This window comes from Prionailurus bengalensis, chromosome E1 (assembly GCF_016509475.1).
Source record: "Prionailurus bengalensis isolate Pbe53 chromosome E1, Fcat_Pben_1.1_paternal_pri, whole genome shotgun sequence".
NCBI lineage: Eukaryota > Metazoa > Chordata > Mammalia > Carnivora > Felidae > Prionailurus > Prionailurus bengalensis.
The window spans coordinates 1,886,958-1,914,636 of NC_057347.1; the positions used below are offsets into that span (position 1 = coordinate 1,886,958).

The 27,679-nt window shown below is 46.8% G+C and overlaps 1 long non-coding RNA gene across 1 annotated transcript in view; it reads right to left on the bottom strand.

Moving 5' to 3' along the window:
• Positions 1-2,359: 2,359 nt before the first annotated feature.
• LOC122484842 overlaps positions 2,360-27,679 on the bottom strand; it is a 60,482-nt gene continuing 35,162 nt past the window's right edge. The window contains exon 3 of the long non-coding RNA XR_006297727.1: positions 2,360-2,558. This is a non-coding gene — a long non-coding RNA (uncharacterized LOC122484842). The remainder of the gene's footprint in view (positions 2,559-27,679) is intronic.

The following is a 27,679-nucleotide window of genomic DNA, read 5'->3' on the forward strand; positions in this document are numbered from 1 at the left end:
ATAGGAGGATAGAATGCATGGGTCAGCAGCCTGGATCCCTGAGTGGTTCTCTGATTGCAGCTAGGTTTCTGGAAATTGCACTGTGCGAAAGCCCCTACCCACCTCCAATCATATGACCAAAACAGGATATTGTAGACTCTGCTCTGTCTCCACCAGGCCTGTATGGTTTAAAAGTTTAAGAAAAGCATAACATATAACCAAATATAATAAGATCAAGGGGCAACTGAAAAGAAAAATGAGGGGCGCCTGGGTGGCGCAGTCGGTTAAGCGTCCGACTTCAGCCAGGTCACGATCTCACGGTCCGGGAGTTCGAGCCCCGTGTCAGGCTCTGGGCTGATGGCTCAGAGCCTGGAGCCTGTTTCCGATTCTGTGTCTCCCTCTCTCTCTGCCCCTCCCCCGTTCATGCTCTGTCTCTCTCTGTCCCAAAAATAAATAAATGTTAAAAAAAAAATTAAAAAAAAAAAAAGAAAAATGAAAGCTCTAATAAGGACATGAGCAAAACGGTGTATAAAAAAGATAAATCTTAAAGTGTAGAGATCAAAGGACCAATCTGGAAATTACTGCTGTCATCTCAATGTGAGGAAATGAAAGCCTGGCCTGGGGAAAGGGCTGTGGGATGGCAAAGAACAGGAAAGATAAAGTCTGAATCCCTAAAACATCTTAAACATTTCATTTATCGATGCCCCACAGCTCTCCACAAATGTCTGCAGCTTTTAAATAAGGTTGACATAGTACAGTTAATAAGGTAGAAACAGGCACGTATGACCGATCGAAACCAACATGTTCCGCCAACCTTTTAGCTTCCACTGTCTCACCAAGCAGGAGGTGGAGTTTGAGCTCAGAACTCGCCCTCTCGGATGGGTAATAAGAGACAGCAGAGGTCACAGGCCCTGAGAATGTGTGCACTGGTCACTGAGAAGTCCTTCTGGAGATGCTTTGTGAGGCAAAGACTGGAAGAACTTGAAGGCCGGTGACGTTTCAGGAGAGGAGGAGGGAATGTGGGAAATTGAAAGGTGAGTCCGTGGTTGTGAGCGTGGGCATGTTGAAGGCGGGGTAACAGCGGGACGCGGACAGGAAGAAATTAAGCAGACGTTTGGAAAGGGGGTCACTGAGGTCCAAAAAGGGCTCTGGAGGCTGAGAGTGGGTGGGACCGGCACTCCTAGGGCACACCTGCAGTGAGAGACTCCAGACAGAGGAGTGGAGCTTGGGAAGGAGAGGATAAGCTTACGGGACAAGGGACACAGGGGGGTTTCCCTGTGCCTCCCCTTTCCTTCAACGCTCTCTCTCTCTAATCTCCCCTTCCCCGCAAGCACCCTAACCTCCCTGACAGCACACTTTGAGGTTACTCGATCTGCCCAGGGGAACTGGCCGTTGCCTGCACACCTGTTAATGGTGACCCCACGTGGACCACACCCCCCTAACTTCCCATCAACAATCTCTCTCCCCCTTGACACCAGGCTCAAAACACCTGCAGGAATCCTGGGCGGATTTCTTCATGCTGACTCTTAGTTCTTCCCTCTTACTCGGTGGGTGCCCTTCACCACTCCAGGATGGGCGTTCCCCGGGTACCCCTTCCACTGCAGCTGGGAGACGCGGTGGCCACGGAACAGGAGGGAGGGCCGAGGGTTCTCTTTTGGCTAAAGCTCTAGGCTGGAGGCCACACCACTGGGTCTCCCCAGATCCCCCGACGACGGCCGGAAGCAGCCCCTGTTGTTCCGTCGCTGGCCCCCAGGTGGCTCTCCGTTTAAACCATGGGCAACAAACCCACAATTGAAATGTGTGGTCCCCCTGCCTCACCTGCAGATCGGGTGGGCCTCCTTTTCCATTCTTTGGGTTTGCTGGCATAAAAGCAATAATCCCAATTCCTTAAGTCGAGTACCGTCAGGTACGGATGAGGTTCAAACAGTGGGTGCTGTAAATTAGGGACTCCGAGGACGCTCCCTCTTTTCTGTCCTTGCCGCACAATTCTTACAATTTATTTTTTTAAACCTATGCTGTATGAGTAGTGCTTCTTTTATTCCTTCTTAATACAGTTTAGTTTTGCTCTCTTGTTTGTCTAAAATAAATAAGCAAAGCTTTGTTTGAGATTTGCTGGTCTCACTGGTTTTATTTTAAAATGTTTTCTATGTGTTCTTGTTTCTGTGTGTCCGACGGGATTAATTTTTGGTATTTGCTCCCTCCTGCTCTATGTTGAAATTGTGTACTTCTTTTTAGACTCTAAAAAAAAAAAAAAAAATTGAAGGGTGCCTGGGTGGCTCAGTGGGTTGAGCATTGGACTCTTGATCTCAGCTCAGATCTTGATCTCAGGGTCGTGAGTTCAAAGCCCGCAGCCAGGCTCTATGCGTGGAGCCTACTTAAAAAAGTGTTTTGAATCCTTAAACCATACCTGAAGTGGCAGTCAGCTTCAAGTAAGAATGGCTCCAGTAGACAAGTGGCTTATTTTTCTCATATAAGGTGTAGGTGTTCGGCTGTCCAAGGCTGATGTCCTTGGTGGCTTTTGTCTTCATGATCACAAATGGTTTCTGAATCTCCAGGCATCTTGTCCACATCCCAGGCATCTAGAAAGAGTATGGGAGAAAGAGGTTTGTTCTCATTTCCTTTGGGGGGGCATTGATTTTGTCAAGCAACTCTCTTCTGATAACTCGTGTCTCTTATTGGCAAAATCTTACTGCTGTGTAACGTGCAGAAAAGCACACAGATCGTAAGTGCACAGGTCAGTGACTTATCACAGGGTGAACACACCCACGGGACTAGTCTTTTTTCAAGAAATAGAAACTTCCAGCATCCCAAAAGTCCCCTCTTGGCATCTTCTCCAATCGTGTCTCCAAAGGTAACTGTTAGTTTTGCTTTTAATACTATATATAGTCTTGTATTATTAGAAGCACACAGTATGTGTTCTTTTGGTCTGGCTGTTTTTTTGTTTTGTTTTGGTTTTTTTGCTTTTGTTTTGGCTCAACATTTGTGAGATTCACCTATGTTGCATTTAGCAATAATATATTTATTTTCATTGCTGTGTAGGTTTTGCCTGGGTGTTATACATTTTACCAGTATTTTAAAATAACAAACTCTTGCTTTTTAAATATTCCCTGTTTTGAGTTTGTTTCTATTTTATTAATTTCTTCCCATTACTATTTGCTCATTTCTACTTTCGTTGAGTTTACTTGCTATTATTTTTCTAATTTCACGAGGTGATGCTCAAAAGACTGCTATGAGCCTGGGCTTTTTTTTTTCTATTTTCATTTAATGTTCTAAGTCTTCCTTTAAACGTGGTTCTAATTGCAGGTTTTGATACATACTTTCATTTACATTTAGTTAAAATACTTTTCTAATTTTCACTTCATTTCTTTATAGACCCATGGTTTTTTGATGGTTTTTTTTTTTGGCATAATGCTTCATTTCCATGTATTGGAGATTTTCTAATTATATTATTTGATTTCAAACAAGACAATTGTGGTCAGAAAAGTTACTCAGTGTCGTTTAAAATCCTTGAAGTTTACTGCGGTTTACTTTATGCCCTTATTTGATCAATTATGGGAAATGTTCTACGTGCACTTGGATATAATGTGTTTTAGGTCAAATTGGTTAATTATATCATTCAGATTTTCTATAACGTCATGGATTTTCTGTCTACTTATTGCATCAGTTACTGAGATCGGTGTGATGTAATTTCTTTGTAAAACAGAGGATGTGTCTCTTTTTCATTATACTTATGCCAATTTTTGCATTACCTATTCTCAGACCGTGTTGTTAGTTTGTACGAAGCAAATTTAGAATTACTGTATCTTCTTTTTAAAACACTTTTAAGTATTTATTTACTTTTGAGAGAGAGCGAGGGACAGAGTGGGAACGGGGGGAGGGACAGAGAGAGAGGGAGACACAGAATACGAGGCAGACTCCAGGCTCTGAGCCATCAGCACAGAGCCTGATGCGGGGCTCAAACCCACAAACTGTGAGATTGTGACCTGAGCCCAAGTTGTATTAAAGATAATAGCTTAACCGATTGAGCCACCCAGGTGCCCCTAGAATTACTACATCTTCCTGGTGGATCTTCAGATTAGGTCAGCCTTTTTACTGCTATTAATATTGTATTTTTCTTTTTTTTTTACTTTTGACATTTCCATATCTATAACCAGTCCCCTGTTGAAGATATTTGGGTTTCCTCTGAGTCCTCTGTGATTACACGGAGTGCTACAATTGATAGTTTTATGCTTACATCATTTCTCATTTTTGTCCAGTACTTTGGGGATACCTACAAGTGGGATTTGGTTTCAAAAGACAAATTCAAGAATGATTTTGCTACATATTGCCACATTCCCATTTTGCCTACACATCAACATGCATGAGGGCCAACAGAGTGTTGCCAAGCTTTTGGATCTTTGCAAATCTGAGAGGAGAGAAATGATACCTTGGTGTAATTCTGATTCGCATTTCCCTTATTATGAGCAAGACTGAAAACCTTTTCCTATATCTAAAGGCTATTTAAATTTCTTTTTCTATAAACTCTCTGTGTATATCTTTCATTCATTTTTTTTTCCTACGGGGTTACTGGTATTTTTCTTCTCAAATTTAAAAGCTCCGTATATATTAAAGATAATAGCCTGTTGTGGCAAAAGTTGTTATTTCCCAGTTTACCACTTGTCTTTTTACTTCATTTGTGCGGTTTTGCTGTGTAACAGCTTCGTTTGCTTATTTTGTTTTGTATTTACAAAGTCAAGTTCATCTTCTTTTTTTACAGCTGCTGAGTTTTATTCGTGGTTACAAAAGTGTTCCCACTGCCAGGTTGTGAAAGAATTCACCCACACTTTCTATTACCACTTACGGGGGCGGGGGGTGTTGGTTACTGGGTTGTTCTTTTTTTTTTTTTTCACATGTAGTTACTTGACTCATTTCGAAATTTCCCTACTTTATGGTTTGAAGAATGGTTCCAATTTTCCCTTTTTTCCATATGGTTATCCAAATGTCTCAAACATCACTTATTTAAAAGTCCTTTTCCACAACAAGGGTAGATGATATATATATATATATAATCTGTAGATATATATATATAATCTATATATATATATATAAAATCTTATATATATATAATTTGTATATATATATAATCTGTATATATATATATAATCTTATATATGTCTTATGCTTTTATATCTATTTCTATATTTGTACAATGTCTCATTGATTTATTACTCGTGCGCCAACACAATCTTGACGATGGAGACTTCACAATGTATTTAGTATTTGGGCTATGACTATGGTCCACTGCACTCCTTTCTCAGAGATTTTCTGGGTATTTTTGCTACTTAGTTCTTCCAAAAACAAGGTTATGACCAGTCTTTTAGGTGTACAACAAAATTAGCTGTACATATATTAGGACTGCATTACCTTTTAAAATTAACTTAAGGAGAATTAACATGGCGTTGAATCTTTCTGTTCATAAACGTGACCTGTGTTTCCACTTGGTCAAGCCTGACTTTTGTCTTTGGAAAGTACATTTTCTCACGTTGGTTTTGTAAATTTCTCGTTCAGTTTATCCCTGGTAATTTTTCTTTCTTTATTGGTATTGTAAGTGTGGTCTCTCATTGGGTTTTTTTTTTTTTTTCCTACTAGGTGTTGTTTTCTATATGAAGGCTTCTGATTTCTGTGTTTAATATCATATTTGGCTACTTTGCTAAATTTCCGTTTCATGTTTTGTTTTCCATTTACTTTTTTCCCCCAGATAGGTATGATATAATCTGCAAATAAAGATAAATTTACTTCTTCCTATCTTTAAATTTCTGTCACCCCTCTCCACCTGCCATGCTGGCTAATATCTCCAACACACTGTTAAATTATAATGAAGATAACGAACCGTTTTGGCTTCTCTATAACTAGTGGGAATGCCTCTATTTTTTCCCCAGTAAGAAAGATGTTGGCTTTGTATATATATTTTTTCCATGTTAAAGAAGTATCAACTCTTATGTGACTGATTTTTATTTTTTATTGTATGTATGTATGTATGTATTTATGCATTATGTATGCATGTGTGTGTGTGTGTGTGTGTGTGTGTGTGTGCGCGCGTGTGTGCGTGTGAGCAAAAAGGTGTTTTTATTAAAGCTCAGGGACAGGACCTGTAAGCAGAAAGAGCTGCCCCAGGACTGTGAGGAGTAGCCGATTATATAGTTGTCAGTTAGTCCGGGTCAGGGATAGCGTAAGTCTGAAGAATTGTGCATATTTAAAAAGCAAGGTCTCCAGGACCTAGGGAGGCTAGCTATGGTTAAGATAAGGTTGCTTTTTTGATTTTTAAGTCTGCTTTAACCTACCAGATTCTCAAAGAGGCATGCCTAAATTCTCCCACAGAGATTAAGGATTTACCCATTGATCCTTCCAGTTTTGTTAGTTTTTGCCTTGTATGTTTTGACTGTTGAGCCTATACAAGTTTATAATTGTTATATTATTTTGGTGATGGTTCTTCCGGGCATTACACAGTGTCCTTTTTTTTCTCCTTATTAGTGCTACCTTGCCTTCTACTTTGCATGATATTAAAATTGTTATAACAGGGGCACCTGGATGGCTCAGTCGGTTGAGCGTCCAACTTCGGCTCAGGTCGTGATTTCGTGGTTCACGAGTTGGAGCTCGGTATGGGGCTCTGTGCTGACAGCTCAGAGCCTGGAGCCTGCTTCAGATTCTGTGTCTCCCTCTCTCTCTCTCTGCCCCTCCCCTGCTTGCGCTGTCTCTCAAAAAATACAAAAATAAAAATAAAACGTTAAAATGGTTATACCACACACTTTTGGGTTAGTTTTTACAGGACATATCTTTCACCATCCTTTTTTTTTTTTTTTTTCCAGCACTGCAGTGTAGTGTCGTTCCAGAAGTCTCTTCTAAATAGCATATACAGGGGCGCCTGGGTGGCGCAGTCGGTTAAGCGTCTGACTTCAGCCAGGTCACGATCTCGCGGTCCGTGAGTTCGAGCCCCGCGTCGGGCTCTGGGCTGATGGCTCGGAGCCTGGAGCCTGTTTCCGATTCTGTGTCTCCCTCTCTCTCTGCCCCTCCCCCGTTCATGCTCTGTCTCTCTCTGTCCCAAAAATAAATAAACGTTGAAAAAAGAAATTTTAAATAGCATATACATAGATTTTATTTTTATCATCCAATGGGACATCTCTAACTTTTTGCAGGTAATTTTGTATGTTATTGGAAAAATTGATACATTTAGACTTATTTCTCCATCTTCTAATGAGTATAATGCTTTGCCACCTTTTATTTGCTTTTTATTCTGTTTTCTGCTTAATTTGCCATGTTTTTAGAGTACCCTCCCCCCCCCTTTTTCCTGAATTAGAAACCATCAGTTGCATTTCTCTTTGTTCATGTATTTACATTGACTTTTTTTTTTTAATTTTTTTTCAACGTTTTTTATTTATTTTTGGGACAGAGAGAGACAGAGCATGAACAGGGGAGGGGCAGAGAGAGAGGGAGACACAGAATCGGAAACAGGCTCCAGGCTCCGAGCCATCAGCCCAGAGCCCGACGCGGGGCTCGAACTCACGGACCGCGAGATCGTGACCTGGCTGAAGTCGGACGCTTAACCGACTGCGCCACCCAGGCGCCCCTACATTGACTTTTTAAAAAGTTTTATTTATTTTGAGAGAGATCATGTGCGTGCATGCGGAAACGTGTGTGCAAGCAGGGGAAGAGCAGAGAGAGAGAGAGAGAGAGAATCCCAAGCAGGCTCCGTGCTATGACAGCAGAGCCCTACACAGGGCTCTGCCTCATGGCCCTGAGATCACGACCTGAGCTGAAAGCAAGAGTTGGACACTTAACCACCTGAGCCACCCGGGCGCCCCTACACTGACATTTTTCATCAAAAATCGAACTGTAAGTTTTCCTATAAAACTAAAAGCATTCAAAATAGACATAAATTCTCTCAGCAAACCAGAAAACAACTTTTGACTAAGTCGGAAGTTTTAAGTCCCAAGTCTGTTAAAATAGGAAAAAAATGGTTATTATGATTGTTTCCTTCCAATCAATAGTTAAGCAAATCCTTTAAGTGAATAAATTAATTACACTGGACAACATATGTATATCTTTTGGTGCTCCTGGCGTTTCATGCTCTCTCTCGCTCTCTCTCTCTCTCGAAAAAAAAAAAAAAGCCTCCTTTCTTACTGAAATGTCTTTTCCTCTTCTCCATCTTATATATGTCCCTTAAAACTCACCAGAGGACTGTCTCCTTCCCCTGGGTCCTAACTGCCCTCACTTGCAACCTCATGTAATACGCTGTTTCACCGGCTGTCTCTGCATGGGTCGCCCCCTCGGACAACAGGCTCCCAGGGGAGGGGTTCAGGGGATGCTCACCGCTGTGTTCCCGTTACCAAACATTCATTCGTGCATTCAGAAAGTCATTCAACAGACAGTAATTAACTGTGCACAGGGGACAGTGCAAAGCAGGGGGCCGCGGGGTGCTCTTCTCCAGTTCCCGGAGGCACGTCACGAAGCGGGGATGGTCGAGGACCAAGCGTATCACGTTTCCCGACCTTTCCTCTCCTAAGCGTCCCGCATTCAGGAGCTGATGCCGACATATACCCCGGTGTCCCAGCTGAGAACCGGGGGGTCGTACTGGAGCAGTCCGCCCCCCTCTCTCTCCTCCTCTGCCTCCCCCTCGTCGCGCTCTCCTCTCTCCCCCTAAGACCACCAGCTGAGTCAGAAAGTCGTGCTGGTTCCACTTCCTTAGCATCTCCGTCATGTCACACTCCCCTGCCCGCCCGTATCTCTGCTGCCCTTCTTTCTCTGAGCTCGCCAGCACTCCGGGGTCTCCTCGGAGGCCTCCCGTTTTCTTTGCAACCACACCCCTCGTCCCCTCCCGGCCCAGGCTCACGAATTCCCGTGAAGTTTCACCAGCTCACGGCAACGCTCGCTGCCTCTTTGCCTGCGACGCCCGCCCTCTCCCTGGCTGTCCTCCGTCCCCGCCAACCTACCAGGAGCCTGCTCCGATATCCAGACTCAGGAGCCTTTCTGTTCCCCCTGCTCTATGCCCCTCGGTGCCGTAAGCAGAGCTATTTCTTCATACACACACCGCCGCGTGTACTTTTTGGTTCTTGTGTCCCCCACTAGACTAGTCCCCTCTACGGGGCAACATGTCTGTATCCTCAGAGGCTGGAGGCTGCTTCAGAGTCTGCGTCTCCCTCTCTATCTGCCCCTGCCCCACCCATACTCTGTCTCTCTCAAAAATAAACATTAAAGAAAAATTTTTTTAAGAACAGTATGCTTAGTTTGGTCTCTCTCACATGCATTCATTTTGCTTGTTTGTGCATAAAGAAACTCTAAAAGAATATACAAGAAACGAATATCATGGTCTCCAGGAAGGGGTGTGTGTGGGGGGGGGGGATTAAAACAACAGTGACGGGAAGAAGAGTTTTCATTCCACACCCTGCTACTCATTCTAAACATGGAAGGGGAACTAGTACATTTCTAAATCCTTGGAGATGGCATGCATTGGTACCAGAATATGGGAGCAGTGTGTCTGTCAGTATCTAGAAACATAATAAGTATACACGACCTTTCCCCCCACTAATTCTCCTCCTGGAAATTTACTTCCCAGAAAGAATTTACTTTATTTGCAAAATGATTTTTTTTTTTTTTAACCACGAAAAAGAATTCCTCCTGAATGTAAAATTCGTAATGGTTGGACCAATCGTTATACTCTACTGAATGGAACAGACGGATGAGAACAACAGGTATGGAAACCACGCTTCCCGATATCATCCTCCCATCCAAGACTCTGGGGCTGGGGCACAGGAAATGCAGGATGGGCCCGGAGCATCTCATAGTGGGAGAAGAAAAGAAGTGCTTAAAAACTAAAAGTAAGTAAAAGGCTGGGGCATGTCCCGGGGAACACGGGAGCCAACCTCGAAGAGGCCACCAATGGCCAGAGCTACGACAATTTCGGCAACAAAGTAAACGATGAAGGGTTAGATTGTAACCCGAAGCGTAAGATAAGAATACTTACTGATATAAATAAGTGATTCCGTAAAGACATAGCTGAGGAGAAGAAACAAACGTTGCTTACAGGACGCCAAATAATTTATGAAGAGACTACCCTCTCCACGAAAAGGAGCATATTTCCTTCACCTCTTTTTGAGTATGGGCTGGACCTAGTGACTGATGTCCGCAGAACAGAGTCAGGAAAGGGGAAACAGTAACCTTACAGTGGAGAAACCTGGCTAGGGCTGCCTTACCCGAGTGACCAAGGGCACATCACCAGTAATATCACATGGACATCACGTATCCTCTGATATGATGGGATGAGAAGGGTACGTCACCTCTGTGGTGGTCTTTCCAAAAACATATAACCCCATTCTAATCACGAGGACATATCAGACAAACCCACTTTAAGAGACATTCTACAAATACTTCAAACCAGGGCTCCCTCAAACTCTCAAGGTCACGACAAATAAGGAACCGCTAAGAAGCTGTCACAGGGACTAAGGAGTCATAACAAGAACATTCGAGGGGTGCCTGGGTGGCGCAGTCGGTTAAGCATCCGACTTCAGCCAGGTCACGATCTCGCGGTCCGGGAGTTCGAGCCCCGCGTCAGGCTCTGGGCTGATGGCTCAGAGCCTGGAGGCTGTTTCCGATTCTGTGTCTCCCTCTCTCTCTGCCCCTCCCCCGTTCATGCTCTGTCTCTCTCTGTCCCAAAAATAAATAAACGTTGGAAAAAAAAAAAACAAAACAACAAAAAACAAAAAACAAAAAAAAAACCCAAAGAACATTCGATGTGGTTGTCCCGGGCTGGATGGTGAATTTACAAAGGATATATAAATGGGAAAAACTGGTAAACATCCGCACAAGTTCTGGAGCTTGGCTAATCGTAAGGTACCAACGGCCATTTCTCGGTTCTGACTCGCGGACACAGCGATGTAAGAAGATACGATGTTGGGAACACGTCGGGTGCGGGGCGTGCGCAAACCCTCTCGACTGCCTCTGCAAATTCTCCGCAATCAAAATAGATTCCGTACTGCAAAGTTTATCAAGAAGACTCTTGGCGACGCGGAAAAAGCTCACGATGCAATATTAAATGGAAGGGGATGACGGAGACGTATCTGCCCCGGGGGAAAAGGGAAGAGAAATGCAAAGACAAGAGAAAGTGGAAGTTGGCTCCCTCCTGCCCGTCCCACTTGCTCTCGGCCCCACACTTCCAACTTTGCTGACACAGCCATCCAAACACTCCTAGGAGTGTCTGCCCTTTCCCGTCCTGCCAGCCCCCCCCCCACACCCCCCTCCGCCATGATTGAAGCTTTGTCACCACCCCTGTTGGTATGGCTCCTCCCCTTTGTGCTGAATTCTCTCTGCCTCTGGGTATTCTTCACCCAAGCCACTTTGACTTTGCTCTAGGACAGGTCACGCCCTCCTTCCTAAGAGCTGGACAACACGGCTTGGCCCCTGCCTGCTTGCCAGCAGAAACGAAGGCTTTAACTTGATTTGGTTTTCCTTGCAAACTTCTATGGCTGCTGTGTTCAAAGGCTTGCGAAGCAGCACAGCAGGTGCGAATACAATCGCTCAGGGCCGTGTAGGTCCGCTAAGGGCTGGATGCCCGTCCGGGTGGATCCCTTTCCCACCTTCCCACTTCCCAAGGCCTGTGCACCTGCATAAGTGAGTCCCAGGCTGGTCGCCTTGAGCCCCGGGAATCCCAAAATGAGGCCATGAGGAGGCAGCAGTGAGACCAAGGCCCATCAGATCATCAGCTCATGGTGGGGGGGGGGGGGGTAGATTCCTGGATCTCCGTGCACCTGCGTGTGGAGAGGAACACCGTGCCTTAGGCCAGGATCCCTCTTTACCCTTCTTTCAAAGTCCCTGACGGCAGATCAGGTCTCCCCGAACGTGCCAGCTCACTGGTTCCCTCCCCAGCAAGCGCTGTCCTGAAAAGTCTATGTCTCACTTCTCCTTGTGAAACTTTCTCCAGCTCTAGAGATGCAGGATGTAGGAGAGACAGGATAGAAGATGGAGGGGACATTCCCGACCCCAGACATCAAGGCCATACCGGCAGTGTGGATAAGCAAACTGGCACAACCAGACAAGGGGATACTGTTCAGTGCTAAACCTGAACAATGTCATGAAGGCACGAAAAGACATGAAGAACCTTACCCGCGTGTTACTAAGAGAAAGAAGCCAGTCTCCAGGCTATACACCGAAGGACGCCACCCATACGACATTCTGGGGAAGGCGACGCTCTGGAGAAATGAAAACATCAGTGGGTGCCCGGGGCTGGGGGGCGCAGGGATGAACAAGTAGCACACAGACGACTCCCAGGGCAGTGAAAATACTCTGCATGCTACCATGATGGTGGACACATGTCATTACACATTTGCTCACACCCATAGAACGTACTATGCCAAGGGTGAGCCGGAATGTGATTCGCGGGCTTTGGCACTAGCGGGGGACGCTCGCAGGACAGGCCCAGCACTCAGGTCCTGGACTCTGCCTCTCCTTCTGGACCAGTTTGCTCAAATTTTCCTGATGCGTCAGGAGGATGTCATTAGAGCGGGGCAACTTCCATGAAACCTCTCTCAAAAAGTAGATGTGGTCCTAGTGAGACATTCACTCGGGATCAAAGTTGGGAGGAGGTAAAGGCAGTAGAACAACGAATGAATCAAGAGACCTCGGCCAGGAACCACACCAGCACCTTCCAAGCCTTCCAGCCTACGGACTGCGCAGCCCGGATCACGTTGTCCCCGTCTGTCCGCGGAGGAGGAAACCCCCAGGGGCCAGGATGCTTCTTCAACACACATCCTTTGCTCGGTGTGGGCGGGAAAGACACTCAGGTGTAACTCTGACGGGATACTTTCCTCTACATTCGCAAACTCGTAACAACGTTAGATGCGCACTACCGAGAGGTCATCGTAACTAATTCGTGGTAAAATGTCAACTTGTTTCACTCGCTGACCCTATGCTTCCCTCAGGCAACATTATTACCGATCTTATCCTTCCTACACACAGCACCTTGGGCGTCCAGCGAATACACTCGAGAGAGCAGTGCTTAGACCACGGCAAAACTCAGGGCTCGGCAGGTAGTAGCAGGTTGAAGTCAAAGCCTGTTGCAATGAGCCGTGGATGGTCATTGCAACAGTCAAGCATCTAGGAAAGTGTCTTTTGATTCTTCCAGACTCCTTGCACCAGACTGCACAGGATTAGATGAAAGGCAGAAGCAGGCTTGTCTTGGCTTCTTACTTGCCAAGCGAATTTTCTCTGCCAGGCTCTCCTGTGAGAACTGCTTGTTGACTGGTCCAGCCCGGCCCTACCTGACGAACCCTGTGATTCTATTTACTTATTTTTTGCTCTTCTCATTTCCAATAGTTCATTTGATTTCCAATGGTTCCTGTCTTCGTTCATGCGGTTTTATTTTATTTTAATTTTTTTATTAAAATTTTTTTTAATGTTTATTTTTGAGAGAGAGAGAATGTGAGTGGGGGAGGAGCAGAGAGAGAGGGGGAGACACAGAATCCGAAGCAGGCTCCAGGCTCCGAGCTGTCAGCACAGAGCCCGACGCGGGGCTCAAACTCACGAACTGCGAGATCATGACCTGAGCCGAAGTCGGACGCTTAACCGACTGAGCCACCCAGGCGCTCTATGCAATTTTATCTTATTTTAGCCTTGGGTCCTATTTAATCTTTCCACTGCCGTTTCTTGTGCCTTTCTACTCATTTTCTCATGTGTTGAACCCACAACTTAGCTATTGTACTATCCCTATGAATCCTTCCGCCTCTCAGTTAATACATCTTCCAAAACCCCTCAGGTTATTTGATTAAGTAGTAAAACACGGAAACACGCCTCCAATACTTAGAAACGATCGCACAAGTCACCTGTTAAATGTAAATACACCCATGTGAGCCAGCGAGGTTTTCTCCTCGTCGCTACAGACTTGTTCCTTCGTGGGCCCAGGGGGTTGTGGGGAAATCTCCCTCCACAATTGAGCCATTTGCCCCTTTTAGGATTCCAGCACCAGCTTTTTAAAATTATTAAAGTATATTATGAACTACATCACATAAACAGAAGAGCATAAGCATTTTGTATAAATCTCACAAGAGAAATTTCTTGCTACTCTTCTAGATCTTATACTGACTCTCTTATTTTTTTTTATTTATGTTTATTTATTTTTGAGAGAGAGAGAGAGACAGAGCACGAGCGGGGGAGGGGCAGAGAGAGAGGGAGACGCAGAATCCGAAGCAAGCTCCAGGCTCTGAGCTGTCCGCACAGAGCTCAAACCCAGGAACCAGGAGATCATGACCTGAGCCGAAGCCAGATGCTTAACCGACTGAGCCACCCAGGGGTCCCTAAATTTTTTTAAATGTTTATTTATTTTTGAGAGAGAGAGAGAGAGAACACCTGCGAGCAGGGAAGAGGCAGAGGGAGAGAGGGAGAGAGAGAATCCGAAGCAGGCTCCTTGCTGTCAGTGCAGAGCCGGACTCGAGGCTCAAACTCACGGACCACGAGATCTTGACCTGAGCCAAGTTCGACGCCCAACCAACTGAGCCACCCAGCCATCCCGAATTATCATTTTTTATTTAAGAGACTTGGGGAGTCAGGAAGAGAAAGACAAATGCTGCTTGCTATCACTTATGTGTGAAATTTTAAAAAATATTTTTTTTAAAGTCAAATTCACAGAAACAGAGGAGAATGGTGGATGCCAGCGGCTGGGGGTTGGGACAAGAGGGGACAGGTCGGTAAAGGGTACATGCTTTTGGTTATAACATGAGTAAGGGCTGAAGACCTGACAGAGAACGTGGTGACTAGAGTTGACGATACTGAATTGTGTCACTGAAATCTGCTAAGAGAGTAGAACTTAAGTGTTTGTACTAAGAACGAATAAATAAATAAAGGTAAGTATGTGAGGTGATGGATGTGTTCATCAACCCAATTGCAGAAAATCTTTCACAGTGTGTGTATATAAAATCATCACGGGTGCTTTAAATACATCACAAGTATGCGGCTCCTGGGGGGCTCGCCCAGTTAAGGGTCCGACTCTTGGTTTTGGCTCAGGTCATGATCTCATGGTTTCATGAGTTCAAGCCCCACATCAGGCTCTGTGCTGGCGGCATGGAGCCTGCTTGGGATCCTCTCTCCCTCTCTCTCTCTGCCCCTCCCCCACTCGCACTGTCTCTCTCTCTCTCTCTCTCTCTCCCTCTCTCAAATAAAATTTTAAGAAATTTAATTTTTTTTTTCAACGTTTATTTATTTTTGGGACAGAGAGAGACAGAGCATGAACGGGGGAGGGGCAGAGAGAGAGGGAGACACAGAATCAGAAACAGGCTCCAGGCTCTGAGCCATCAGCCCAGAGCCTGACGCGGGGCTTGAACTCACGGACCGCGAGATCGTGACCTGGCTGAAGTCGGACGCTTAACCGACTGCGCCACCCAGGCGCCCCAAGAAATTTAAATATATCATAATTTTATTTGTTAATTATACCTCAGTAAAACTGGAGAAAAAGATTCAGGGACCAAGTGATTTCTTGGGGATTAGCGGCTTCCGTATTTTCTGACGGATCTTGTTACACACAACGTGTTGACCGTTCTCGTTCACTTGTTTCCCAAATGTGGCATGCTGGCAATTTTTTTCTCCATGCCCAAACAATCCATTTCCATCATAGAAAATGTAGGTTATTTGGGGTAAACACAAAAAGAAGAAGAAATACTATAAAATTCATCCAAAATTCTACCACCCGGAGATGTTGCCTTTGCCTACGCAGGAAGGGGGCTACTGTGCTCACTCCTCCTTCTAAAGGACTCTCCCCTCTTGGGGCCCCTACTGCTAATGCTGCCGTAGCTGATTCCATGCAACCCCATTCCACACGTCACTCAGATTAGACCAAGGATGAGCACCCTATCGGCATTAGTCAGGGTTTAGTCAGGAAAACAGACACCACCCTGGGCCCTTCGCTCCAAATAAAGAAAATTGGTTACGCAGGAAGTGGAAAAGTTGAGCGGCCAACCACAGGATGGTGAGGTTAGAAGCGGCCGGAAGACACTGCCTCCCCAGGGCTGAAGGGGCAGCAGGAGAGGGGGGTTTTATCGGAGCACAGAAGTTGGGGCCAGCCAGGAGCCAGAACCAAGGAGGAGGATGTCCGGGGAGCCTGAACCACGTGGGAGGGTCTGTTTGGAGGGAGCAGGAGACTCACAGGAGTAGCCACAGAGACCTCACAGGAACACAGAAACAGGAGAAAGATTCCAGTCTTTCCCTTTCTCCTACTCTCCAGTCATCCGCCATTGCCTTCTCTTGGCCAAACTCACCCACAGGTCTCAGGACTAAGGAACCTGGGATAGGACGGGGGAGGGTAGTGGGGAAAGGGACAGTGGGAGTGAGCACAGATAGACGATGATCCAGCAACTGTCAAAAGTAGCCAGTCAACTGGCTGGCCACACATCACCTGTTCCTACCACAGAGAGTTAAGCTGGATCTAGCCATGAGGAAATAATTATGCAAATCCAAAGTCGAAAGACGCTGTGCAAACAACTGGTCTAGGCTTTCCAAAAAAGTCAACGTCACAAAAGATGAAAGACAGCCAGGAAACTTGTCTGAATAAAAGTACATTGAGGAGACACGTGTGGAGACATAATTTCTACGTGTCATCATAGTTTCAATAAGGGATTAAAAAATCATACATAAAAGACGTTACTGGGGCAACCGAGGAAATATGAATGTGGGTAGCACGTTAGGTTACAATCGTATGTAACTGTTAAATCTCGTGAGTGTGATCATTTGACTGTGGTTATGTAAGAGAATGCCTTGTTCTTAGGAGATATATGCTAAAATATTCCAGGGCAAAATGTCATGATGTCTCCAACCAACTCCATACACATACTCATAGAAAGAGAAAGTATGATCAAGCAAATGTGGCAAATGTTAAGATTGGTGAATCCAGGTGCAGGGCGTATAGCCATTCAGTGTATTATTCTTGCCACTATTCTGAAGACTTAATGTTTTTCAAACTAAAACTTGAGGACAAAAATAGGTTGGCCTCTGACGTTTGACCACTCACATGGAACAAAAAGATGAACCGAACCAAGCAGTTCTTAGGCATTTGAGCCCCAAACACAAAAAGTATTTGCTAGTTAGCAGGAAAGTTGGAGGTGACAGGAAATCATGAGTGAAGTTAAGGCAATAGCAAATGAAAATTATACGCGATCCAAAATTCTGGGGTAGGGGAAAAGATATGGCAAATTGTTTGCAAAAACAGCTGCCAAGTACTCTTCCCATCTTTGGGAGAACATGCCGCTCCTCCCATCAAGAGGTGAAATCTGTTTCTCCTCCTCACCAAACGGACTTGCTTAGAACAAAATGCAGTGGCGGTGACATGGTGCCAGTTCTAGACCTAGTGCTTAAGGGGCCTGACAGCTCCTGATCTGCCTCTCTTGGAGCCCTGAGCCACCATGTAAAGGAGCCTTGCTGCAAAGATTGACCTGGCCAACCCCTAGCTCTTCTGGACACCTTAGCTGAGGAGCCAGACATGTGAGTGAAGCTATCCACCCCCTCCAGCCCCAGTCACGCCGGCCCATCAACACTTCATAGAGCAGAGATGAGCCATTCCTGCCAATCCCTTCCCCAATTACAGCATCATGAGCCAATAAATAAATGGTGATTGTCGTTTTAAACCAATGAATTTTGGGGAGGTTTACTATACGGCCAATAGGAAACGCAGCAGACAGAGACCCAGAGATGCCTCTAGGGAGAGTCAAAACCTGCCTGAGTTTTATCGTTCCAGTCCATTCCACATGTTGGCTCAAAACAACCCCTTTCCTTTCTTGAGTTGAATTGAACAAGTCTGTTCCTTGCAACAAAGAGGCCAGATGCAAATGTTTTTCCCTGTCCTTTCATTTTCCAACGATTCTGGATGAACATCTCTTATTTCTGCTTTCCACGTTCCTTTCCCCTTTTATTGAGTAACAGCACCTGGTTTTTAAATGGTTTGTTGTGACATGCACCATGCAAATAGAAGAGGAAGTAAAATCACTTGTGCCATTTAAATATAATGATAGGGTAGACAGTCCTCGGGCCAGTTGGAGATACAAAGAATGGCCAGTCCTTCCAGAGCTCTGTTTACTCCTCCTCAAATAGTAAGTAGTCTCTTCTCTACCCCCAGCAGTAACCACTGTGATGGCTTTCGTGTTGACCATTCCCATTTGCCCTCTTTAGCCTTCCACCTACACACGCATCCCTAAATATTGCTAAGTTTTGAAAATCGGAGCAGCGAGCTGCAATCTGGGACTATAAGGAGAGGCTAAAACCACCACTGCTGGAGGAAGGCTGGGGGGAGAAGCTAAACTGAACAGTCTCCAGGCCGTTGTCTGACTTCGGCTTCCCTGAGCATTTACAAAAGCCTTTGATGGGAAAATCACTGAGTAAGGGATGAGTAACCTTGGGCATCAGGCTCAGCACAGCTGAGACGTGTGGCAGCACCATGGCGTGGACCAGGTTTTAGGTATTTGGCCAGAGGGAGAGGCCGTTCTGTCTTTTCTGGTCGCCACGACTTCCCCTCCAGCATTTCTAGATGATACATGCAGCGCGTCAGGCAGCGGGGCACGCGGGAATGAGTAGGAACGTCACCAACATGTGGTCAAAATAAGGCGAGCACGGAGAAACCCTCGGGCTGGACTCTCTGGGCATTTCACCCTTGGTTTAAGGTTAGCGTGAAGGTAGCAGGGTAATAATGGCGGCAGCCCTGGCTAGGTCTTCGCAGTCATGGTGCTTCAATCGGAACCGTTTGCTTCTGCATCTAGTGCATGGCTGCCCCCTGGACTCTCCCATCACCCTCACCCTGAGGATCCCCTCCACCTCTCCTCTGGGTCAGATTCCTATGTGAGCAGTCCCATGCCTTCCTCTTTCTTGGCTTCTCTTAAAGCCAAATCTGATCGCTCATCCTTTATATATGATTTTTATGTTTCTCTCCCTTCTCTCTCTCTCTCTCTCTCTCTCTCTGATTCTAAGATCTCTTTGTCCGGTGTTTCAAAATCTCATGATGATGTGTCTTGGTGGGTCTCTTTTCGTCCTTTTTTATGGGCATTTGAAAGACCCTTTCAATCTGGAACCTCAAGTCCTTCAGTTCCGGGAAATGCTTCTTTGTTGTTTTACTGATGGCTGCCTCCCCTAAATGTTCTCTGTTCTCCCTTTCTAGAACTCGGTTATTCAGATATTGAACCTCCCAGGCTTATCTTTTCTCTATTTTCCATCCCTTTGTCTTCTTCAGGAGTTTCCTCAAATTGATCTTCCAACCCTTACAGTACCTTTTTCGGTCTGTGCTCCTGCTTTAACCTTTAAGGGCTCTTTTTTAATTCTCTTGAAGGGATGATCACCTCATCCCCCTTCTTATGACAAGAGTGCAACATATCCTTTTGCCTTTACGAGTGTATTAGTGATGGTCTTATAGAGTTTTCATAGGCCTGTATTCTGTGGGGTTCTTTTGTTTTGTTTTCATTTGTTTTTGTTTTGGGCTCTGTCTCCAATGTCAGAAGGAGCATCTGATGCTTCTTGGGGGGAACCGCCTAATCCCACAGTCTCAATCCACATGAGTGGGTTCACCACTTGCGAATTCTTTCGTTTTGTGTAATATAGTTAACCTGCCTGAGCCTTAGTTTCTTCATCTGTAAAATGAGAATAGAATCCATTTCAGTCGGGTTGTCAAGAGGAGTGACTGAAATCAAATCAAGGACACGGGCTGTGAGTCTTTTTCAGATGTGGGGGGACAAAACTGCCCAGGGTGACACATCTACCATGGAACTCGAACTCCGACTCCTCAGGCGACATGTAATTGGTACTCGATACATTTTAGCTGCTATCATTATTACATAGTTCACGTGCGCCCCACACCATCTCTCAGCTGAAGAGAAGGCTCCGTGGCCCAGGCCTGGCCAAAGAGACTCAGCACTGGGGTTTGGGCCGGAATGATTTGGAAGGAAAGACTCTCCTTTCTTTCCCCCCTAGGTTGTTCGGTTAGTCAAACACGATCCCAGAGCTGCCGGTAGGCCCTCTGTGATGGTTAATTTTACATGTCAACTTGACTGTGCCACAAGATGTGCTGGTTAAACATAATTTCTGGGTGTGTCTGCGAGGGTGTTTCCAGAAGAGATCAGCATTTGAATGGGCGGATTGAGCAAAGCAGATGGTCCTCCCCAGTGCGGATGGACCTCACCCAATCTGCTGAGGGCCTGAATAGAACAAAACAAGTGGAGAAAGGTTGGATTCACTCTGCCCGACTACTTAGGCTGGCACATTCATCTTCTGACCTCAGCACTCCTGGGTCTCAGCCCTTCAGACCCAGCCCGGAACCTGCACCCTCGATTCTCTGGCTCTGAGGCCTTTCAACTACACCCCTGGGCTCGCTCTCCCGAGTCTCCCTGCCTCTATTTCCCTGGAGGACTCTAACACACCTTGTTTGACCACACTTGTGGAAAGTGGATCTGAAAGTAAAACCAACATAAAATAAAGCTGAACTAAGAGACAGACGCACATTCCTGGTGATGCCCCATGAGCACATGGGCCCGGCTTACCTGAAGGTATTGTCACGCTCCCTGACTTTCTAGGATTATGAATCAATACATTCCCCTTCTTTCTCTTAAGCCACTTTGAGTTGAGTTTTTGCAACAGAAAGAATCCCTTGTGATACCAAAAAAAAAAAAAAAATTGGGAACATACTGTTTTAAACCTATGATTTCATTTAACATATCATTATCATATTTTCCTATTATTCTTCAGCATAATTATATGTCTGAGATTCTAATTTCTCCTATCAAGCCCGTATTAGTGGGCAGATGAACTGTTATCAATTTTTCAATACCATAAACAAGAATGAAACGAGTGTCTTCATAGCCAGATTTCTTAATGTCTTGTGTGAGATAGTAAGACTTTTGCCACACGCAGTAAAAGTGAGAGGTGATGCCAATTGAGTCGCATGTCAGAAACACAGGAGAGTGCCTATTTCCTCTACCACTGCTTGCAATGGCTAATATCTTTCTTAAAATCTTTGCCAACTTCATCACACACACACAAAAGCGTGTCTCATTTTACTTTGTATTTCTTTACTGAGTCCTCTACCATGCATAGATTTTTTCAGTATCGTGCTGGATTCTGTTAACACTTTATTTAGGAATCCCGCATCTGTATTCTGAAGCCGGTTCTTCCGGTAATCCTGTTTTCTCAGGTTTACCAGGCCTTACTCTAACTTCGTAAAATAAACTAAGAAATGTAGAGGTTTGAAGATGGACCATTCTGGGTCTGAGTTCCATGATTAGATGGTCAATTTCATCTTCCTCAACCGAAAGAGAGCTACCCATTGGGAAGGGGGCCAATTAAGCTCCACAGAATCTGGAAAGGCTCAGCCCTTGGAGAGTCAAGAGATCACAAAAGCTGTGGTGAGACACGAGGCTAACATGAGGGGGTGCTTGTAAGTGTGGTGCTAAGGGATCAGACCACCAAGTGCCTTCCTATCCCACATACGCAGGCTAGCATCCTTTCCCACTTCAAGATGAGAGGCTTACTTTTGGAAGAAGTGAGATACTCTGGGCTTGGGGTGACCAGGTAGGGGAGAGGGAGTGGGGTGACTTGTGGGACTCGAAGGGGTTCAGGACAAGTTCCCCCAAAGGTGCCACTCTGGCATGTCGACTATTTTGAGCTGAAGCCAATGGAGACTCTGTGGGCTCAAGAGAAGCTTTAGCACCTCCCTTAACTACCTAGAAGAATCTCAATTGGGGGTCTTTCCCAGAATAAGAGTTATCACCAGAGATAAATTTTATCTGAATGGCTCATCCAATGGCAGAGAAGATATCTTGATTATCTTGGCATATGTACCCCATTTTACACATCTTTGAACCTCTTGTACGTGTGGGGTTCCCATACGTAGGAAATTAAATTTGATTTTCTCCAGTTCATCTGTCTTATGTCAATGTAATTCTTAGACCAGCCGGAAGAACCTTCGAAGGGTATGGGAAAAATTTTCCCCTCCAACAGCCTGAGAACCGGGCGATCGAGTGACACTTAACGCTGAATGATGGGGACCCCAGTCCTTCCCCAATCTGCTCCTATTTGCAAGTAGTTCACGCTTCCAAAGCAGGAGATAGGGCACGTCTCATCTGCAGAATTAAACTATTCCAGAGAAAAGCCCTCCTTGTTCTAATTACCACTTGGAGGTACACCCAAAGACAGAGCCCTTTCGCCTTCCAGTTTCCCTGTGAGAGGCCCACACAGCTGGAAACCTCGCCTACGTATTCAGAGTTTCCAGTCGGCTTCGTAAGGCCAAGGAACACAAAACATTCGAAAGAACCACTAAAATGAAAGAGAACAAAACAACAAAAACAAATGAAAGAATTTTTATTCTTTAATCATAACATTTCTATTATATATCGCATACATTATTAAATAACATACATTTACTAAAATTTTTACAGTAACTTGTTCTTTTAACTTCACTGTAGTTACTGCAGTATAACACATCAAAAAAGAAAAGAGTGCACTGAAATAATTGGGGGAGGCGGGGGACGCAGAATAAACCCTTTAAGATACGCTTCTCGACAGAGGTGAATACTTGGGTCCCTCTTCTGACGTTCCTCGATGAGAAGGGAGCTTAATTCCTGTAAGGTTCCGGGTCTCAGGGGCGACGGGATGCCGTATCTCGCTGGTGATTATGGGAAGAATAAAATGAGAATGCTCGACGCGACCTCTCCGTTCATTTTCTTCTTGGGAGCCAGTCTGCCTGCGGAGACCACGAGTGCTCGGCCACTGCCCTCCGAGTCTCCAGCCGTGACGGAGAGGGGCAGAGAAGTGTGGGGAGGCTCGGTCCGGGCCGTGTTCTGATTACTTTGGGTTCACCGCACACCAAGTTAACTCAAAACGTAAAGCCTTCGAACGTACATTTGATTTTGCTCACAGAGTCTGTGGGTCTGGAATTCAGGTGGGGACACAGCAGAAAAGGCCCGTCACCGCTCCGTGACCTCTGGGACCTCAGGTGGGAAGGCTCCGCAGCTGGATGACCCAACCGTTAAGAGGCTGGCCTCACACGACGGTGCCTTCGCTCCCACGTCTGGCATTCGGGGACAGCCGTCTGCCGGGACCTTTGCTGGAGTTATTGACCGCAGCACCTCCGCACGGCCTCTCCCTACGGCCTGGGCTCAGACCTCTTACCCTGCAGCTCAGGGCTCCAGAAAGGAGCGTTCGGCAAAGGGGGAAGCCGCGGCACCTTTTCCGACCTGGCCCCGGAACTCGCACATCGTTTCCATCCCGCTCTACGGCTCACACGCGGCGTTACAAACCCACCCGGCTTCAGGTGAGGGGGAGACGCGAGCCCAGCCTTTCAACGGACGGAGTGTCAAAGGATTTGCGGACGCGTTCTGAAACCACCTGAGGGCACAATCTTCAAGCCCCTAAGGTCTGATGCAAGGGACGAGACATCAAGAAACAGCAGTAAAACCGCCGTCAGGCTTACCCCAGCTTAACTCCAGGCAACCGTGGGCTGCAGTGGAGGGCAACTCAGCCGTCTCCCAACGTCTTCCAACGAGGGGGGGGACAGACTGTCCCAGCACCCCTCCCCCATCCTTCTGACACTCTCTTCTCGGCCCCCAAGAGGTAGTCCCAGCTTCTTTTAGGACTTTGCCCAAACCAAGGAAGCCTCTCTCCCTGAGTTGTACATGCTTGGGGACAAAAAGGGACAGTCGCCAGTCAAGCCTCCTTTCTCTAACATTCTTCCCTTTATCACTGAGCCAAATCAGAGCTGAGAGATATTCAAACGAGACAGCCACTATCCGCGAGAGTTTTGACCTTCCCCAACCAAGATAACTCTGTTGTTTTTCAACCTTCGGGTACTCTGTACGTTCCCCTTTCTTGAAGCTTGTTCTTTGGCTCAGGAGGAATGACAGACAGCGGTGACGGCCACCGGACTCCACTCCAAGTATGAACTGTAACCGTTCTCTCACTGGAGACACCGAGGGGCAGGTTCGAGGGCAACTCCCTCTTATTCTTCAATAGCAGCGATAAAGTAGCAGCTTAGCCACACGGGATTTATAGTCAAAGAGAGTTCCAGTAGGAATCCTGCCAACAGAGAAGGTCCTCCGCGGCGGCCACGTTTCTTTTCCGCAACGAGGGCAGGACGCGGTGGTTTCTGGTTTCCTATGTACAGTCAGTCATCTCTCCATTTTAATCTCCGGGAGGGAACAAAGAATTTTATGACTAATGTCAAGCAGTCTTCAGGGCTCATGAGGAAGGAAACCGTGTTCTCGGAAAGTCATGAGGTGGGACTGTTCTGAGTCCCAGTAACAGAAGCCCACGGAAGGCACCTTACATTTTAAGGGAAGACTCACTGCCAGGGCCCTGGTGTTTCTCACGGAGCCCAAGGGCAGGCTCGGAAGAGGCTGGGCCTGGGACACAGGAAGGCCCCTTCACGTCCTCAGCCTGAGCCGGCGTCTCAGCCTTCCTTCCCAATTCCTGGAAATGACTGGCCAAACGTCAGCCAGGTGCTCGTCTCTGGACCAGTCAACTGCAGCCGGGATGGGGCGTGAACCTGGCTCCTCTCCTGGCCCACCTGTGTGGATGAAGAGGCAGGGAGATTTCCAGAAACCCGGCGAGGAGGTCAAGGCAACAGATGATTCCTTTGGGTGACTCTGCCCCCAAGCCCCACAAAAATAAAACTTAGAGAAGGAAAAGTAAAAAAAGTGGGGGAATGGGCAGACTTCTTGATTTGGACACTCCCCTGGGGTGGGTGACGCCGGGTCACGCTCTAGGCGCGACCAGCATCCTATTTCTCTGTCTGGCCACCGGGCGCAGCCAGCGCCCCCAGGATTCTGTCTGGGGTCGTCTTCTCCTGGCACAGCCGTCCTTGCCGAGGCCTGTCTTTCCCCATGCCTTCCAACACCATCTGTGTGGGCAGCGGGCACCCATCTAGCAGGATGAAGGCCTGGAAGCCACCACCTGGGAATCCCTTCTTGAGAACGGATCCAGCCCCAAGCGTCCTGGATGATTCAGATCGAAAGGCTTTGGAGTGGTAAGTGAGGGGCGCCTGGGTCGCTCAGTCGGTTACACATCTGACCTCGGCTCGGGTCACGATCTCACGGTTCGTGGGTTCGAGCCCCGCGTCGGGCTCTGTGCGGACAACTCGGAGCCTGGAGCCCGCTTCGGATTCTGCGCCTCCCCGTCTCTCTCTGCCCCTCCCTCACTCGCACTCTGTCTCTCTCTCAAAAATAAAAACGAACATTAAAGAAACTTAGAGTGGTAAATGGACTGGATGCAGGTTGCGGTGGGCGAAGGAGGTCCAGTCGGGCGCCTGCAGCCGGACCCTAGGCAGCTCCAACTGGGTGAGGACTGTGGGGGTGCAGAGAAGACGGAGGACTCAGGAGACCTTTAACAGATAAGATTAGCAGGGCTTCGCGAAGGCACGAGGCAAGAGTAACTTCCGGATTCTGGCTTGCACAACTGAATGTCCAATGGGCGGGATCCACAGAGTAGGACGCTGGGATATCATGAGCCCGGGTTGGACGTGGTGAGGGTGAGGTGCTTGATACTGGAGTTGACAGACAGCAGGCAGTTGCGTGCGGGCGTCCTAGGGGGAGAGGCTGGGCTGCAGGTGTACGTGTGACCTACCCCCCCCCCCACCAGCCTGTGCACTGCTCTTCCCCGACCGGAACTTGTGTCACAGCCTCTTGACCGTGCGAAACTCCTGCCAAACTCCAATGGCCTCCTCCAGTTGGCTGGCCCGGCCACCGTAGGGAATGTTCCGAAATGACACTCCCCAGGTTGAAACCTTTCATTGATTTCATGATGCAATTTCCCAGCAAGGCACACATACTGTGTTCCCCTGGCTACATCGGACTATGGACACAACAGAGGGTCAGATAATAAATAGCCTGTCGATGGGCAGGACTCAGTAGCACACAATCCTAAAATCTCTATTTTTAAAAAAATTTTTTTGGATCTTTATTTATTTTTGAGAGAGAGAGCAGGGGAGGAGCAGAGAGAGAGGGAGACACAGAATCCGAAGCAGGCTCTAGGCTCTGAGCTTTCAACACAGAGCCCGACGTGGGGCTCGAACCCACGAACCGTGAGATCATGACTTGAGCTGAAGCCAATGCTTAACCGACTGAGCCACCCAGGAGCCCCTTAAAATATCTATTTTTAATTCTCCACTGTCCTCAAACCTGTGTGAAATCTCCCTTCTGTATGTCTAAATTATATTACAATCTGCAGCTTTCTTATAAATTTTTACTGAAATTGAAGATGCATACAGAAAAGTGCACATATGTGTATATGCTCAGTGAATTTGCACAAACTGAAGAGATCTGCAGAATTAGCCTCTAAGATCTTATAGCTTCCTGTGTCACTTTGGCTGTTAGAACAATGGTAATTTTAGATATTAAAAGGTCCAGTCTAAGGGCGCCTGGGTGACTTGGTCGGTTTATCATCTGACTTCAGCTCAGGTCACGATCTCATGGTTTGTGAGTTCGAGCCCCACATCAGGCTCTGTGCTGACAGCTCAGAGCCAGGAGCCTGCTTCGGATTCTGTGTCTCCCTCTCTCTCTCTGCCCCTCCCCTGCTTGTTCTCTGTCTCTCTCTCTCTCTCTCTCCCTCAAAAATAAGTGAACGTAAAAAAAAATTTTTTTAAAGGTCAAGTGTAATCTGTGATCAAATGCCCATTTTTTTTCATCCAATTCAAAGCTCTTTCTCTTCCCCCGCAACTGAGGCCTGACTTAGACTCAGAAACATGGCAAAGGGGAAAATGCAGGGAGTGGTCTGTGTCTTTATACAGTTTCTTCCATGTCTCCCCCCGTCCCTCTCCCAGAAGCAGATGAGCCAGAGGATGACAGAGAAAAGAGCAAGGCTCGGGCAGGCACCCCTCTGCGTGCCCCCAATCCCCAGATAGCATCGCTCGAAGTGGCCCAAGAAGCTTCCACCGTGCTTCCTCCGCACCCCGTGAACGGCATAGCACAGGCTCATTTCTGCTTCTCAAGCAGAGTGCAGCTGGGAAGGGAAGGAGAGGCTGGAGCCTCCGTCTGGAGACGCACCCCAGGTCTCTACAGATGATTCAATACCACCAACGCTTAGCTACACGGGGCCACCACCTCCTTTTTTGTTAAAAATTTTTTTTAACATTTATTCATTTTTGAGAGTGAGAGAGACAGAGCATGAGCAGGGGAGGGGCAGAGAGAGAAGGAGACACAGAATCGGAAGCAGGCTCCAGGCTCCGAGCACAGAGCCCGACACGGGGCTCGAACTCACAGACCGCGAGATCATGACCTGAGCCGAAGTCGGACGTTCAACCGACTGAGCCACCCAGGTGACACGGGGCCACCACCTCCTTAAAGAAATGACTGCACAGTCTCTTCCTGGTTGATCCTTCCCTTCTGTTAAATGTATATCAGAATAGAATAAAATCGATACGTGCAAAAGAAACGACAGAACTAGAAAATCACCACTTGGTAATCCCTAATGAAGTTATAGCTCTAGCTGGTGGCCACGAACAGCTCGGAAAGTCACCAGGTGAGGGGCCGACGGGGCGCGCTCCGACGAAGGGATCCAGCTGAGACACGAACCCAGTGATGAATTTCAGCACCGCCAGAAGCGATTCAACCAAATACTACGTTCCTTCTGATGTGACGCGATAGGAAACCCACAGCACTGTCTGTAAGTATTCTCATCAGGAGAGAAAAAAAGAAAACTGGACCCAAATCTAATCAAACCTCGAGAT